We start from the raw sequence: 15,433 nt of genomic DNA on the forward strand, positions 1-15,433 counted from the left end.
GTAACGCTGACTTTGGATACTTGTCCCATCAATTTTTCCCCGAAGTCCGCAGGGGTCAGGGACCAAGTTCCGAACCTCATGCTCAGGTCCAATCTTTCCATTAATGCAGTGAGTATATCAATTACAGAGCTTTTAATGGGTGGGCGGTGGTAGCAGCTTTACCTTAGATATTCCACCGCTCTTTCTATTGTCCTCCATGTGTGCCGCGTCTTCCCGTAGTCATAGGATTTCTTATAACATAGCCCGGGGACATTAAACCTCTCTTCCTATGACCTCGGCTTAATTATCCGAGGACAAATCTATTCCTCGGACATTATTGGTCACTCGTTTATCACCTCTTGCCTGGCATTTTCTTTATAAGGTACATTCACGCACTTGATGTCCTCGGATTTGGGTTTTAGCCCAAAAGACTTTGTTGGGTCATCCTTTGTAAATTACTGGGCCCAATGTCCCTACAATATATATATATATATATATATATATATATATATATATATATATTCTTCTCTTTTTTGTAATTTGAGATGTTGCTATAAGTTACAGTTTAGAGAATGCATTATTTGCTACTAAATTCAATATTAGCTATAAAACTTACCCATAAGATTAATTTGTGCCTTGATTTTTTTGTTTTTTGTATTTACCACTTACTCATCATAAGCACCACATCAACAACACCAATTGAAAAAGCTTACTAAATGATAGTATGTTAAAATTAAAAAGTAACAAAAAAAAAAAAAAAACTTAAATTCCCGAAAAATATGAGTGAATAAATATTCACCATAATTGACACCTTAAATATATGATTTATGAAGTCTATGGGTCTTTATAAAATCCAATTAACCAATATTCATAAAAAATTTATGAGGAGTTGAAGGTTTTATCATGTTAATTGACTAAAGGGTAAAACTTTTGTTTTGAGAGTCACTAAAGGGCAGAACTTAGATTCTCGTGTTCTTTTAAGTTTTCCTTTTAAATTCTAACACCTATCCAATTTAAAAAATAAAGCTAACGCATTAACTTATCTCTTTCTTTCTTTTTATTTTTCGTTGGATGCGTTAAAGTAATAAAAATAAAAATAAAAATAATAATAAATAAATAAACCATTTAGAAGTGACCCTCCTATTCCTCTCTTTTCTCATCATCATAGGCTGGGCTCGACGATGATCTCTACTAGTGGTTAGGTTCACAACACGCCCTCTCAAATAAGCGCAAAGCCTCGGTAGTTTGCGCGTCGTTTTTAAGGCTTTCCATCACGTGCCCTTTGAAGTCTTTGTCTTTGTGGCGTAATAAATAAGAACAAAAATGTTGTCAACGATGAAATAGCGGTAGAAGAAAAGGAGGTTTTTGCAAATTTTGAAGAATGTGAGAACTGGGTTTTACACTTCATAAGGAAGCCGAACCCATTTTGTGTACTTGAGATTTGTTCCTAATGTTTGTGTTCCGTAGGTAAGGTTTGGGTACCTAAGATTTGTGTCTTCTTCTAAGCTAAACAAGAGGGTTGGCAATTTTTTTTTTTTTTTTTTTTTTGAGAAACAAACACAGGGTAGCTCTATTAATGCATCCAAGGAAAAAAAAAAAAATTAAAGTAGACAGGTGACTAAAATTTAAAAAGAAAACTTAAAAAACAGGATTTAAAGTACTGTATTTAAGTTTTGTCAAGGTTATAACCAAAAAAAAGGAACAAAAGCAACAATTTCCTTAACAACATTGCAAAAGGTGAATGATAGTGTAGAGATTAAAAATATAGAAAATAAAAGAGAGAGGATTAACTTGGACAACATTATCGAATTTTTCATACATAAACATTCAAAAAAAAGTTACGAAACCTATCAAAAGAACAAAAAAAATATAAAAAAGAAAAAAGTGAGGACTAACCTTGATGGCGTTCTTAAATTTTCTGTACACCTAAAGAAACAAATTCGTAGGTTAAAAGGAACAACATGAGACGTACCTATAATATACCAAAAATATAAAATAAAAAAAATAATTAGACAAAGTTGAAGAGTTTATTTCATAAACACCACTAGCTCACGTAAGCTTATTTCATGAAGAATAGAATTCTATAGAGGCCACAACTCTAATAGATGATCACAAATTCCTTATATATATATGCTAAATAATGATTAAGCAATGTTGAACTAGAGTACTTAAATTTATGTTTTTCTTTTCATAAAAAAAATTTCCGTTTCTTTAATTATTGCAATAACATGTCATTAAAGCATAAAGGCCAAGAGCCTTGTAGCTGGCTAACATTTCTTGTTGTTTTCAATAAGGAAAATGTTAAAGTCAAGAACTATTTAAAAAATTGTTGAGGTGGTGGATAGTTATTGATATGTAAGAGGTGATGATAGTGATGGACCTAGATGATGTGGGTTTTTATAGTTCTTCACCAAATTGAACACTCTACCCATTACATTTAATCCCATAAACATGCAATTAAATGATTGGAAAATTACAATCAAATTTGACACGGCATTAAAGCCAATAAAACAGAATTGAAAATGACAATTTTACAAATAATTTTATTAACTTACCCTTAACTTTATTGAAAAATTCAATACCCTATATCACTAAAATTTAAATAAATGAGTTGTCAATAAGGGGAGGAAATTACAAAAACTGCACTTTCCTCGAGCTTATCCTGAGTCTTTGTATTGGACTCAACAATACACTTTCTTATTCAATAAAACTTATAATTGTCATAGTTTGCAAACACTAAACCTATTGAACTTAAACAAGAATTTATGAGAAACAGTCAAAATGAGGTGAACATTGATGATTTGACGTGAGGTGTCAAACACCATCCCAATGCATAACCAAACCCTTAAACTAATTTCAATTTTTTTGTTTGAGACCAAATTTACTTAAGCTTAGGCTAGGCAATAGTAACTTCCATTTGAACTAGGTTTGAATATAACATTAATTTGTCAACGAAAATTGTTAATTTAATTGTTAAATTATGTTTAACAAAGATCATTAAGTAATGTTTAACGAAATTCGTCAATTTTATGTTTAACAAACATTGTCAAATTATGTTTAACAAAATTTGTTAAATTATGTCTAACAAAAATTGTTATTCTTCAAACATAATTTCACCCATAGACCTTTTGGTGTATGGGTTTCATTGATGTGAGTAGTACCCATTCAAAATAATATATATATATATATATATATATATATATATATATATATCTTAATTACAATCCCTTGTTTCAAGGGAAGACCCTCTGATTCCAACTGCATTGTCTTTGTACATAAATTTATTTATTTTCATGTTTGAGGGAATATGTGTTTTTATATATTTGTGGCTGCATCTAATAATTTATTTAGGTTGCCTACGTACCCTTGACATGGATCAAGCCAATTTGTAGTTCTTATTTTGAGGTTTTAGATTTAAAATCCTCAAATATGATTTTGCCCAATTTAAATAATGGACATTTAAGTCAAATACTTGATGTTTAATTAAGCATCAACTTAATTTCATTTTTGGGTGAGATAGTTGATTTTACTCTCAAGGATAAGTCAAGGTCCATGTTATGGAAGTTGAACCAAGGATTTTCTCTTTGAGAAGTTGAATGTTCAAGCAATTTTCCATTTCTTTCATTTGCTTCTTTGTAGGAATTTTAATGCTATTTTGATTGAGGTTCCTAAATTTAATTAAGGGAAAAAAAACTTCTTTGAAGCAATTTTATTTTTATGAACATGTTTTAGGAGTAGGGAATTGGAAAATTTTTACAAATCAATTTTATAGTCATTTCATTTTTGGAATTAGAAACTCCATTTTTTATTAAGAAATTAGGAATCCCAAAGAATTAGTCATGTTGGAATTTGAAGGAATTAGAATCCCCACTTTATTTAAAATAATTTTGGTTGTTAAAGACTCCATTGAAGCATTTATATTTTAAATTGGTGGAGTTAAGAATTCCAACTTGTTTAAGATTTGATAGAGTCAATAACTCCATTAATTTGGTAGAGTCAAGTACTCCATTAAGATTTGGTAGAGTTAAGGACTCCATTAATTTTGTGGTAGAGTCAAAGACTCCATTAAGATTTAGTGAGTCAAGGACTCCATTAATTTGGTAGAGTCAAGAACTCCATTGATTTTGGTAGAGTTAAGTTGTAGTGACCCAAAATGAGGGTCTTGCATTCCAAGGAATTCCACACCGTCTAGGGAAGCACATGAAGATGTGCTTATAAGGAATGACCTCCCATTAATGTGTAGAGACATTTTCCTCCCATTGCTATGTGTTTTGGGGGAGAACAAAACCGTGAGGTGTATGGGCCCCAAAGTAGACAATATCTACATAGTTAGGGGCGAGGTCATTACAAATAGTATCAGAGCCATGCCCTAGCCGAAAGTGTAGGCCCCACATGCGAGGATGTGTGTGCCTGTAAGGGGTTGGATTGTGGTGACCCAAAAGGGGGGTCTTGCATTCCATGGAATCCCACATCGCCTAGGAAAGCACATGGAGATGTGCTTATAAGGAATGACCTCCCTTTAATGTGTGCTTTGGGGGAGAACAAAACCTTGTGGGGTATGAGCCCTAAAGCGGACAATATCTACATAATTGGGGGTGAGGTCATTACAAATGGTATCAGAGCCATGTCCTAGCCGGAAGTGTAGGCCCTACACACGAGGATGCATGTGCTCGTAAGGGGGAGTGGATTGTAGTGACCTAAAAGGGGGGTCTTGATTTCTATGGAATTCCACATCACCTAGGGAAGCACATGGAGATGTGCTTATAAGGAATGACCTCCCTTTAATGTGTATAGGTCTTTTCCCCCATTGCTGTGTGCTTTGGGGGAGAACAAAACCGTGAGGGGTATGGGCCCCAAAGTAGACAATATCTACATAGTTAGGGGCGAGGTCATTACACAAGGACTCCATTAAAATGTGGTAGAGTCAAAGACTCCATTAGTTTGGTAGAGCCAAAGCCTCCATTAATTTAGAGTTAATGACTCTAGTTGAGACAACATTGAGCCAAAACATTTAGAGAATATTTATTTGGTAATTATCAAACAGGATCTATGAGTCAGAGATTCGTATCTAAAGCTTCATATATGGAGTTCCAAATTCCTCGTGAAACCCGACCCTATTTGGCTTACCAAACAAACATTCAGATTTGAGGAAGATGGAGCAATAGAGATTTAGAGAAAAAAGGGACTGATAAAATCCTAACCTAATGTTGATGCAGTGTACTCCTCCTTTGCTTGTTGCTCTTCTTTTTCTCTCTGTTTTTTTGCTATGTGTTTTTCTTTTGTGCATGCTTGCTTGCTTGTAATTTGCTTAAGCCTCTTTAATTTATAGAGAAATTGGGAAACTATTCCCACTTTTTTTTTTTTTTTTTTTTTCCAACTGATCAGTTCATGGGCCAAAACCACAAGAAAAGTACAGTACTGCACTAGCATCTTTCATGGACTAGTGAGGATTTTGGCTAATTTCAGTTACTCTTGTTTTTCAAAACACTTGAGTGGTGTGTGTGGCAAAGAGTTACTTAGCCACATGTCCTGCCTAATCTTCTTTTTCTTTTTCTTTTTTTAAGGGTAATTTAAATGAATGTGTGGCAGGAGGTTACTTTGCCAGCCTCACGTCCTATCATCTTGTTATTATTATTAATTTTTTAATTAACGGGTATTGAATTTCTTTTTTAAGTGAATTTGGCTGTCATACATTTAGCAAGATAACCCCATTTTATATTTTTTGTGTGCACTATTTATATTTATTTTTGGTCCCAAAATTTGTCCAAAACTTATATTCTTTCATAAATCTTGCTTGGACATTTTTTTTATGTAACCACATTTTGCTTTTAAATTTCATATTTCAACAAAATCTATTAGAAATAGGTGACCAATCACATCAAAATAAATTGTGAATACTAAATATCTCGTTGATGGGATTGCCATGAATGTTTTATGTTAGAAAAAAAAAATGTCTTAATGAGATTGGAGATAAACAAAAAATACATGGAAGCGGTGCCATCCTTTGATCGTGGTTTTGAAACCCGGGTCGTTCAAAGAACCGTAAAAGGGAGAGGTTTAAGATTTTTGAGATTGGATTGAGGTCGAACCGAGGTCAGACCGTGTTGACGTAATAATTAATTAATATGAAATAAATAAAGTTAATAATCTTGACTAAACATTTAGAGAAATACAAGTATTTGGAGACTACTAAAAATAAATGATATTTTTCACAGTTTATTATAGATTTTAAATAGATATTTTCTTATCATTCATAATATTTTAATAAATTTGTACAATAGTCAACATAACATTATCCTTTAAAAGCCATGATTTATACCATTAAAATATTTTAACTATTTATTAACCATTGAACAGATTAGAAACGGTAAAATTTTAAAGGGGTTATAAATGATAATTCCAAATCTCAAGGTTTAAAGTTTCAAGGTGTCTAGCCATTAGGCATTTGAGCATCTGACCGTGGCTTTTAAAAAATGAAGTATCAACACTGCCTTTGAAAAACAAAAAAACTCCTCTCTCGCCCAAACTCTGTTTTGTAGAACCCTCTCTCTCTCTCTTTCTCTCTCTTCCCTTTAAATCTCTTGTTCCTCTTTCCTCTTAGACCAAAATCACAAAGTAAAGATGTTATCTAGTCCACTGTGGAGCTGTGCTGTGAAGAATGAAGTCCATAGTGAGTTGTGACTTCAGATCTAGTTCTTTTGGACCACCATTTTTAGGGGGAAAAAATGGTAGGCCTGACCGGTTTTACCCACTCACGGGTCTAAAAACCATCCAGTTGGACCGTGGGTCAAAAGGTTCACGAAAAAAAGGCATTTTATGAGTTAAAAAAACCGGACTTGTGACCGATGACCGTCCAGTCCAGTCTGGTTTTCAAAACAATGCCTTTGATAAGATTATTCACCTCATTTCCCATTTGATTTTTTGAAAATTTCATGGAATGAGAGTCTAGTGGATTAAACCTAAGACCTCTGGGATTTTAAGCATATCAATAATCCAAGATTTTTTTTTTTTTTTTTTGGTGAGGACCTATTATGGTGATTTATAAGTGTCTAAGTCAGAACAACCCCTATTGCAGCACTTTCAAATGCCATAATAAATCCATTAAATTATATATATATATATATATATATATATAGATAGATAGATAGGTTCAAGTTACACCTAGTGTAACTCTAAAGAGTTACACCTTTTTTAGACCATTGGATTTTAGTAAATCTAAGGGCTAAAAAATGACTATAATTATTACAAGATTAAAAGCTAATTAATTACCTCCATTTATTACCATCTAAACCTCTCTCTAAACCCAAAAAAAGTTTGACTTCTGATTCTCTCTCTCTCTCTCTCTCTCTCTCTCTCTCTCTCTCTCTCTCTCTCTCTCTCTCTCTCTCTCTCTCTCTTCCACCACCTCCAACAGCCCATCATATTTCTCTCCAGATTTAATCCGCTTTCGTTTCTAGAGTTGTATCAAATAACAACCTATAGTTTCCCACTTATTAAATATGCATGGGGACGCATCAAATTATTAAAAATACCACTGTAGGATTCAACTGGGTGAATTAAAATTGAAGCCCCCGTGCATTGTTTGTTGATAAATTAATTCATGAGGACAACACAGACGCTATCTTAAATCAATAGATTTCCTTGTTTTTGTTTTTATTTCTAACATACAAGTCGAAGTTTGCCAGGTGTGCAATACAACATAGGATGAAAAGTATTGGATTCAGCCCCTAACTTTCCTTCTCAGGTGCTTAATTATAATATGAAACATATAAACTTAATATTTGGGGAAAATGGCTTATCTATATATGGATCCTACTTCCGACCTTAAAACGTAAACGGCTCTTGCAGAAATTTGGAGAGAAATATGATGGGCTGTTGGAGGTGTAGGAGGAGAAAGAGAGAGAGAACCGTAAAGGAGAGAGAGAGTCAAAAATCAAACTTTTTTGGGGTTTAGAGATAGGTTTAGATGGTAATAAATGAAGGTAATTAATTAGCTTTTAATCAAAATATTTGTAATAATTATAGTCATTTTTTAATCTTTAAATGTATTTAAATCCAATGGTTTAAAAAAGGTGTAACTCTAAAGAGGTCAGTACCTATTGTGGCACTTTCTAACTTTTGTAATAGGTCTAAGTCAGACCAAGACCTATTACTATTAGTAATAGGTCCTTTTTTTATTTAAATTTTCAGTTGGACCTATATACATGCTTTTCGAATGCCGCAGAAGGCCCTATCCACAAAAACATAGCTAAAAACCCTTTAAAAAGTGGCTATAGACGTCCCCTACAGCAGTGCTTTAAAAACGCTGCTATAGGTTAGGGTTTTAACCGACGTTTGTCTAAAACGCAATTATAGGTTAACATGTTACATGTGTTCAATGGAATTGATGTGTATATTTAAAAAATATATATTCTTGATATGGTTAAATTAGTCAACCAATTATGATATATTTTTACAAAAGTCATTTTAATAACATCATCTTCTTTTATATAAAAAATATTATAATTCTTTAATTTAGATCTTTTTATTAAATTACATTTATATATATATATATATATATATATATATTTTTTTTTTGTTGAATACAAAATACATTATATGTTCCATTACATAAAACTTATAAAAATATTAAATACTTTTAAATAATACATGCATTATTTTAATCTACTAATTTTACATTATATTCTTATAAAAAAATTATATTACATTTTCTCACGCATTGCGTGGATTTTTTATTAGATCATGTAAAACTTCAAAGAATACGTACCTGATGATTATAGAAGTAACGAAGGATTTCTTTTTAATACTCAATGAGGAACACAATATGAAGATGTCCAGTAATGTAGAAACATATTACCTGCAATTTTTGTGTGGAAATTAAGCATAAAATCAAATTAGTTTCACTAACAAGCATTTCATCATTAACCAATTATAGTATATTCTATTTTAGAAGATATTTATTTTATTTTATTTTATACAATATAGAAATTCTACTCGAATATAATCTATGTATATATGTGTGCAAAGCTCCCTCTTGGAAACTTAAACCTCAGCCATTGTCCACTCCTCCCTTCTCACTAGAATTTTGTACTTGTGGAATAACAATTATATCAAGGGTGCATGGTGATTTAAAAGATATTTCTAAATAATTTACAAATTAGAAGACATAAATTCATAAATATCCTTAGCAATAGTTGTTATTTTGCAAATGATTTATTTTTGTATCACAGAAAGCTCTACTAATATATGTTTTTTTTTTTTTTTTGTTATTTAAAGAAAAAATTGCCAAAACAATATCTATATTTTTAAGTGGTGATCACAATTTTGGGAAATGATAATTAAAAAGCAACTCACAAAGGGAGGGAGGAAGAACATGGAGCCAGCATTTTCGGCAGGCCAATGACCATCACTAGATTGCAAGGCTGCAAAAAAACTGATAGCCCTCCTCAATGCAATTGTGGTCTTTTCATATGTGATTTCCTCTCCATCCTCAATCTTTACTGGTGGAATTGTTTGTTTGAAGATTTTCTCTCTCAAAAACTGCAATCATTTAAGCAAATTAAAGAAAGGAGGATTTGTCAACAATTTCTATCTTCACGGATGGCAATTCATATTGGCAGGACATGTTTGTTTATGTTGAAAATAGAGTATTATACTATATAGTTAGGTGAATCATAACCCAAAACCTTTAAATTATCATTTCAAAGCCACTCAAATCTAACACGACCCATTTATAAAACAAGTTAATATGACATGACCAATTTCAACTTGTTTAGTAACATGTTGCATTGGATTAACATATATACAACCCATTTAATGAATATGACCAAAATTAATAAAATATTTTTGTATTTTGTATATGCATAAATTGTACCAATTATAAAAATTTAAAAATTTAAAAATCCGTACAAATTCTATCTCATAATTACAAAGTTAAAGTACAAATTCAATCGAAAGTTCTTATTTCTACCCATTGAAGTTCCACCCAAATTTTAAAATACACAATTTAAGAAGATATAATGCAATGAGAGTTTCCTTTGTCTTGAGTAAAAAGATTAGGGACTTTACAGCTTCAATTAAAAAATTATCGATATAACATTTAAATTATTTTAATCACTTCAAATTAATATTGTATTAAAATGACATTTTATTTATATGGGTTAAATAGCTTCATATTATGTTGAATATGGCCTCAAATTCCTAATTAGTTTTGGTTTGGGTTTCCTTGATGTAGAAGGAAAGAATTTTTTGGTGTAGAAGACAAAAAATTTACTTGGTGCCAAAAACAATAACTCTCTTTGAGATAGAAGGAAAAGTATTTCTTATTGTAGAAGTAATGGTTATTCCTTGTCCATTAAGGAATACTAGCATTTAACCCGCGCGATGCGCGGGATCATTTTATGAATTAGAAAACAATTAAGTTAATATAACAATACATTAAAATTCAAAATTTGTCAAGGGCATGTTGTACAGCCCCTCATTTGTCGTACTTGCAGGAATGCTATCTATAAAATACAATATCACTCCATTTAAAATCAACTCCAATTATCTTTTATAGAATTTAAAAAATATATATATATATATATATATCTTATGTTACAATGGTGTCCATCTAGAAACAAAATATGAAACACATAGTGAGCATCATATGTCATTGAAAATACACAGGCACCAACCCAAAGCAAATTAACCACAAACTAAAGTCCTTCTATGTTGGGGTGATTTTTTTTTTTTTTTTAATAATAAGTTTTGGGTTTATAGAGATAAAACATAGCCTTAACTCACAGCACATACTTTGAAAACATTTTGTTTTTTCACTCTTCAATTTCCAATGAAGAGGAAAAAACAGAATGTTTTCCTTGTTAATATGTCAAGCTTACCACACCAATGAGCCAAGCTCATCTAATTAAAACAACTTCAAATTGTTAACTGCATGCTAGATCCAAACGCAATGGACATAGTTAGAACTTAGAATTAGTAGAGTCAACGCATAAAGTGAACTCTAGAACAAATGTAAACTACCTATGCAAATTGAATCAAGATGTAACTAAGCAAATGAATTAATAGGTGGTTTGAAATTGAAACATGAACAACAATTAACTTTAAAAACCAACCCCAAATAGCAAGCCCACCCAATAACTGAATGCACAATTCAGTATACTTGTATAAAATTAAATATACAAAAATAAAAATCTATAAACTTACCTAACACCAGCATCACCAATAATATCAATTGGCATACCAATCAAAATGTGCATAACCAAGCATTCTAGCCATAACAATTGGGACAATGCACTTCATCTTCATTTCAGGCCTCATCATACCCATCAACACCACACCAATACCATTATTGATTGTCCCATAAGTAGCTCTCATACCTAAAAGCCCAAAAATCTAACCCAAAACAGACTAAAAATAACCCAATCCCTTCCAAAAACAAAAGCAGCTACCTGTTTTTTCTCTCCCTAACTCTTGCGTTTTTGTGGTTCTATTAGTCTAACTTAAACAACCTAAAATTGAAAATTGCATTAAGATTAAAAATAGTATGACACAAAACATAGAAATTAGCAGAGATCAAATTACTTGCAGCAAGTAAGCTATTTAATAGAATTTGCAAATTAAAAATTTCTCAAAAGAATTATGCTCAAGTAGAAATTGTCCATCAAAAGAATAATGTCTGCCACAAAAAAGCTTACCATAGATATAGGATGGCAAGATGCAGAGCAATAAGTTTCAAAGAACAAAATACCCATTGTTTCTAATTTCCTGTTTCTTTGCCAAGTTTACATTCTATTACATATTCGAATATTTTTTTTTTTACATGTTCGAATATATATATATATATATATATATATATATATATATATATATTTTAAATCAATAGAAATAAAGGGGAAAATCCCTAAACTTACCATTAAATTATGATATTCATTGTAACACAATTACATGCCTCAATCACTGTGATTTGTGAACTCTTTGACCTTTACATCACAACGCTAGGAAAAATAATTAAAAAATGAAGCCCTCAAAGAACTTGTAAACAACGAAATAAAAAGAACATAGAGAACCAAATTATAAAGAGGAGCAACATGTGATAAATAACACCTAGGATGAATTTCAAATTAAATACATAGACAACTATCACAATCAAATTTATAAATGATTGGATTATAGTATATTTATGAACTGCAACAATAACAAATATATTTCTTTCAAATATATTATTAGCAACTAAAGTGGTTGGTAACATCCCCTGTGATGGATACAAAATATTAGCCAAAAAAAGAAAGTTAAAAAGAGAATGATGAGAATATCCTTGGAAGAAATTTGGTGGAGAAATCAACTTGATTGTTGTCAGCTTCATGTTCTTTATCTTAAAACTTCTTCATCTGAGAAGAAGTAGATCAAATGAAGCTATAATTTAGATCAAATGAAGCTAATTTATCCAAAAAGAGAAAAATAAAATGAGGCTAAATTAAAACTGAAAAATATTCAAGAAGTTTAGACATCAAATTTAGCACCAACTTTGATAAGACAATTACATTTATAAAAAATTCAGCCTAACCTCAAGTAAATTTCCTCAGGAGCAAAATAGTTGTAGAACCCAAATGATATGTTTCCCATATTATATTCAACAAATTCCAAGTGGGAAAAATTCATCTAAAAAGTGTGATGCACTTCTAAGAAACTTGACAAAAATTAAGATTGTATCCATCAACTTCTAAAATAAATTTATACAATACTGGATAGAAACCACTTAAAAGAAACTATAAAGAGCCTTTTTTTCCCCTTTAATATTGAAGAATGATGTACAATATGATCAAATTAAGGCTCTTTTTGCATCCATATAAGAAATTATATAACTCAACCAAAATATAAGCGTTTAAAGCCTATAGGGATTCTCTATGAAATAATTTAATTTACCACTTTCATAGAATACAATAGGAATAATGATTTTGTAGCTATGAGTAGAGGTGCATAAATCATAATTGCTCATCCATCCCCCATAAAATTCATTAATTTATACATACACGGATAAATGCTACAGTGTATATAAACATGTTAACCACAGTGAACATGAATGTGAAACATATGTTAAAGCAATAACATGAAGTAACAACTTTTTGTCTACTAAAAAGAATTGCATTTAAATATTCAATTAGAATTACTTAAAACACTAATGGCATTTGCTAATTAGTTGCATGCTACATCAATAAAAATTTTCAATTAACATAACATTTATCCTCAACTCCACAAATTGTAGATGACTTCAATAAAACAAAACTCAGCTGAAGTTAAATAGGGGCGCCACTAATTGTCCTTGAGCGAAACAAATTGAAGTTACATGATACATCAAAACAATTTTCCATTAACGTAGCATTTATCTTCGACTCCACAGATTGTAAATAATTTCAATAAAACAAAAAAAGGAAGTACCAACTCACTTTTAGTTAAATAGTGGCAGCACTAAATGTCACTAAACAAAATAGAAAAGAAGAAATTGTTGGACTTAGGAAAGTACTAATTGCATTTGTTGCTTGCGATTAGCTTTCACTGTTTCAATGTTTTAAAGCATAAAACTCCACCATAGGTGATTTATCTGTACGGAAAAAAAAGGAGGCATATCACTGACATAATCCTTATGGAAAAAGGAATAAACTTTGCACAATAACTAAAAAGGAAAAAAAAAATGTAAGTAACAAATAAAAATATTGAACAAAACTGAAACCAATAAGTTAGCAGTCCTTTTTTGCTTAGTTTTTTCTACAAACAAAACTAAGTTTGAGTGCTTTCAAAGAAACTAACTATCACTACTTGATATAAAAAGAAATCAGAAACCGTGATATCAAAGACATGTACCTCACCATCTTTGTCTAAGACCCCAACATCGCCATTCACATCCAGTGGAGTGATATCCTTCTACTTGTGAACCACAAACACAGACATCAAAACACATCAAATTGTGCCCAGGACTAAAATAATAGTACCTATACAAAATAAATTTGACATTAAGTCCTTAACATCAACACAATAAGCAACAAAATAATAATAAATCAGAGAGCGTTAAAAAGATCCATGCATTCTACTTTTACAACTTCCATTACTACTTAGAACCAACTTAGCTTCTTCCTCAGTTAGACTTTGTTCCACGTGGAGATTTATATAACAGTAAAGTAAAATCACAAAAGTTAAATTTAAAGGGTAATTTCATCCTATTATTCATTTCTATTAGGGGCTAGCAAAATGAAATAGGAGGTATGTTATCAAAAATCAAATTCTAAAAAAAGAAGAAAAAGAAGAGCAAAACACCTAGGCATTTTAACAAACACTCTGCGTTCAGACACCCTAAACAAAACAACTTCTAACCAAAATCCCTCAAACCCAAATCTAACTCATCTATTTAAACTAATTAAACAAAACTACTCCTAATCGAAAAACCTAGATCATAACAGCATCCCTCAAAGAGATCCACGTTAATACTTCTAAAATACCTAGATAAGGAAAAAGCCCAATTGCCATTTTTTATTCCTACCCTGTTCGTGTGGCTTATATTTTTTTGTAGAATAATCTATTGCTCTATTTTTAACCAGGCACCATAAATAGATACCCACACATCAATTTAACCAAATACCCAAAACAAAACCAAATCTAACTCAAATACCTTAATCAAAAATATAACCCAGAAAGTTAAATAAAAAAAGAAGCCAACCAAATTATTAAAAACTGATCATAATTAATGCACAAACTGAAAAGTAAAGAGAAAACTAACCGGTAGAGAAATTGGAAGACGTTCTCTGATTGCAAACTATGGATACATGGGCAATGGAAGTTTTTTCTTTTTTTATTTTTCCTTTTAATCGGGTTGATTGGGATTAAGGCTTTACTTCCAACCGCTTGATGTTTTAAGTGGGGTTTTTCCCAGCGGTATATGGGTGGAGGCTGGGCTAATGGAAAGAGAACTCAATGGTTAGGGTTTTTGATTTTAAGAAAGACAGAGAGAATGGCTGAATTTGTCGAAGGAAAAGGCGAATTGGAACGGAAGAGACTCTGTGTCTGCAGTTCTGGGGGTCGTAGTTTGGCGAGGAGACTGGCGGAGGCAGGATCCTCTCTCTTTTTTTGTTTCTTTCACCGTGTCTTCATCGCCTCTCTCTTTTCCTCTTTCTTTCTCCGTGTCTTCATAGCCTTTCTCTCGATTTCATCTCCTCTCTATATTTCTATTTATGTGTACTCTTTAACTTTAACCGGTTTTTTTTTTGTTATTTATAGTGAGATGATTTTAAACGGTGTTGTAGCGTGGCAGGTCTAAAAAGCCAAGCATTACGACTATTTTTTTTAAAACTGTATACGTGTTTGAATTTTAAATAGGCAGTTATCCTATTTGTCAACACGCCCTTAAATATAGGAACCAACTTTCTCTCAGCTTTGTCTATTATATATACTAGTGTTTAACCCG

The 15,433-nt window shown here is 31.5% G+C and overlaps 1 long non-coding RNA gene across 2 annotated transcripts; it reads right to left on the bottom strand.

The window, feature by feature from the left end:
- Positions 1-11,952: 11,952 nt before the first annotated feature.
- Positions 11,953-15,039, bottom strand: LOC142614438 (uncharacterized). Of its 2 annotated transcripts, none has more exons than XR_012840447.1 (3): positions 14,750-15,039; positions 13,840-13,967; positions 11,953-12,368 (listed from the first exon to the last, which is right to left on the bottom strand). It is a non-coding gene; the product is annotated as an uncharacterized LOC142614438 (long non-coding RNA). The 2 variants fall into 2 exon arrangements; XR_012840448.1 differs by lacking the exon at positions 11,953-12,368 and adding an exon at positions 13,174-13,579.
- Positions 15,040-15,433: the final 394 nt, after the last annotated feature.

The sequence above is a fragment of the Castanea sativa genome, chromosome 11, assembly GCF_040712315.1.
Source record: "Castanea sativa cultivar Marrone di Chiusa Pesio chromosome 11, ASM4071231v1".
Taxonomy (NCBI): domain Eukaryota; kingdom Viridiplantae; phylum Streptophyta; class Magnoliopsida; order Fagales; family Fagaceae; genus Castanea; species Castanea sativa.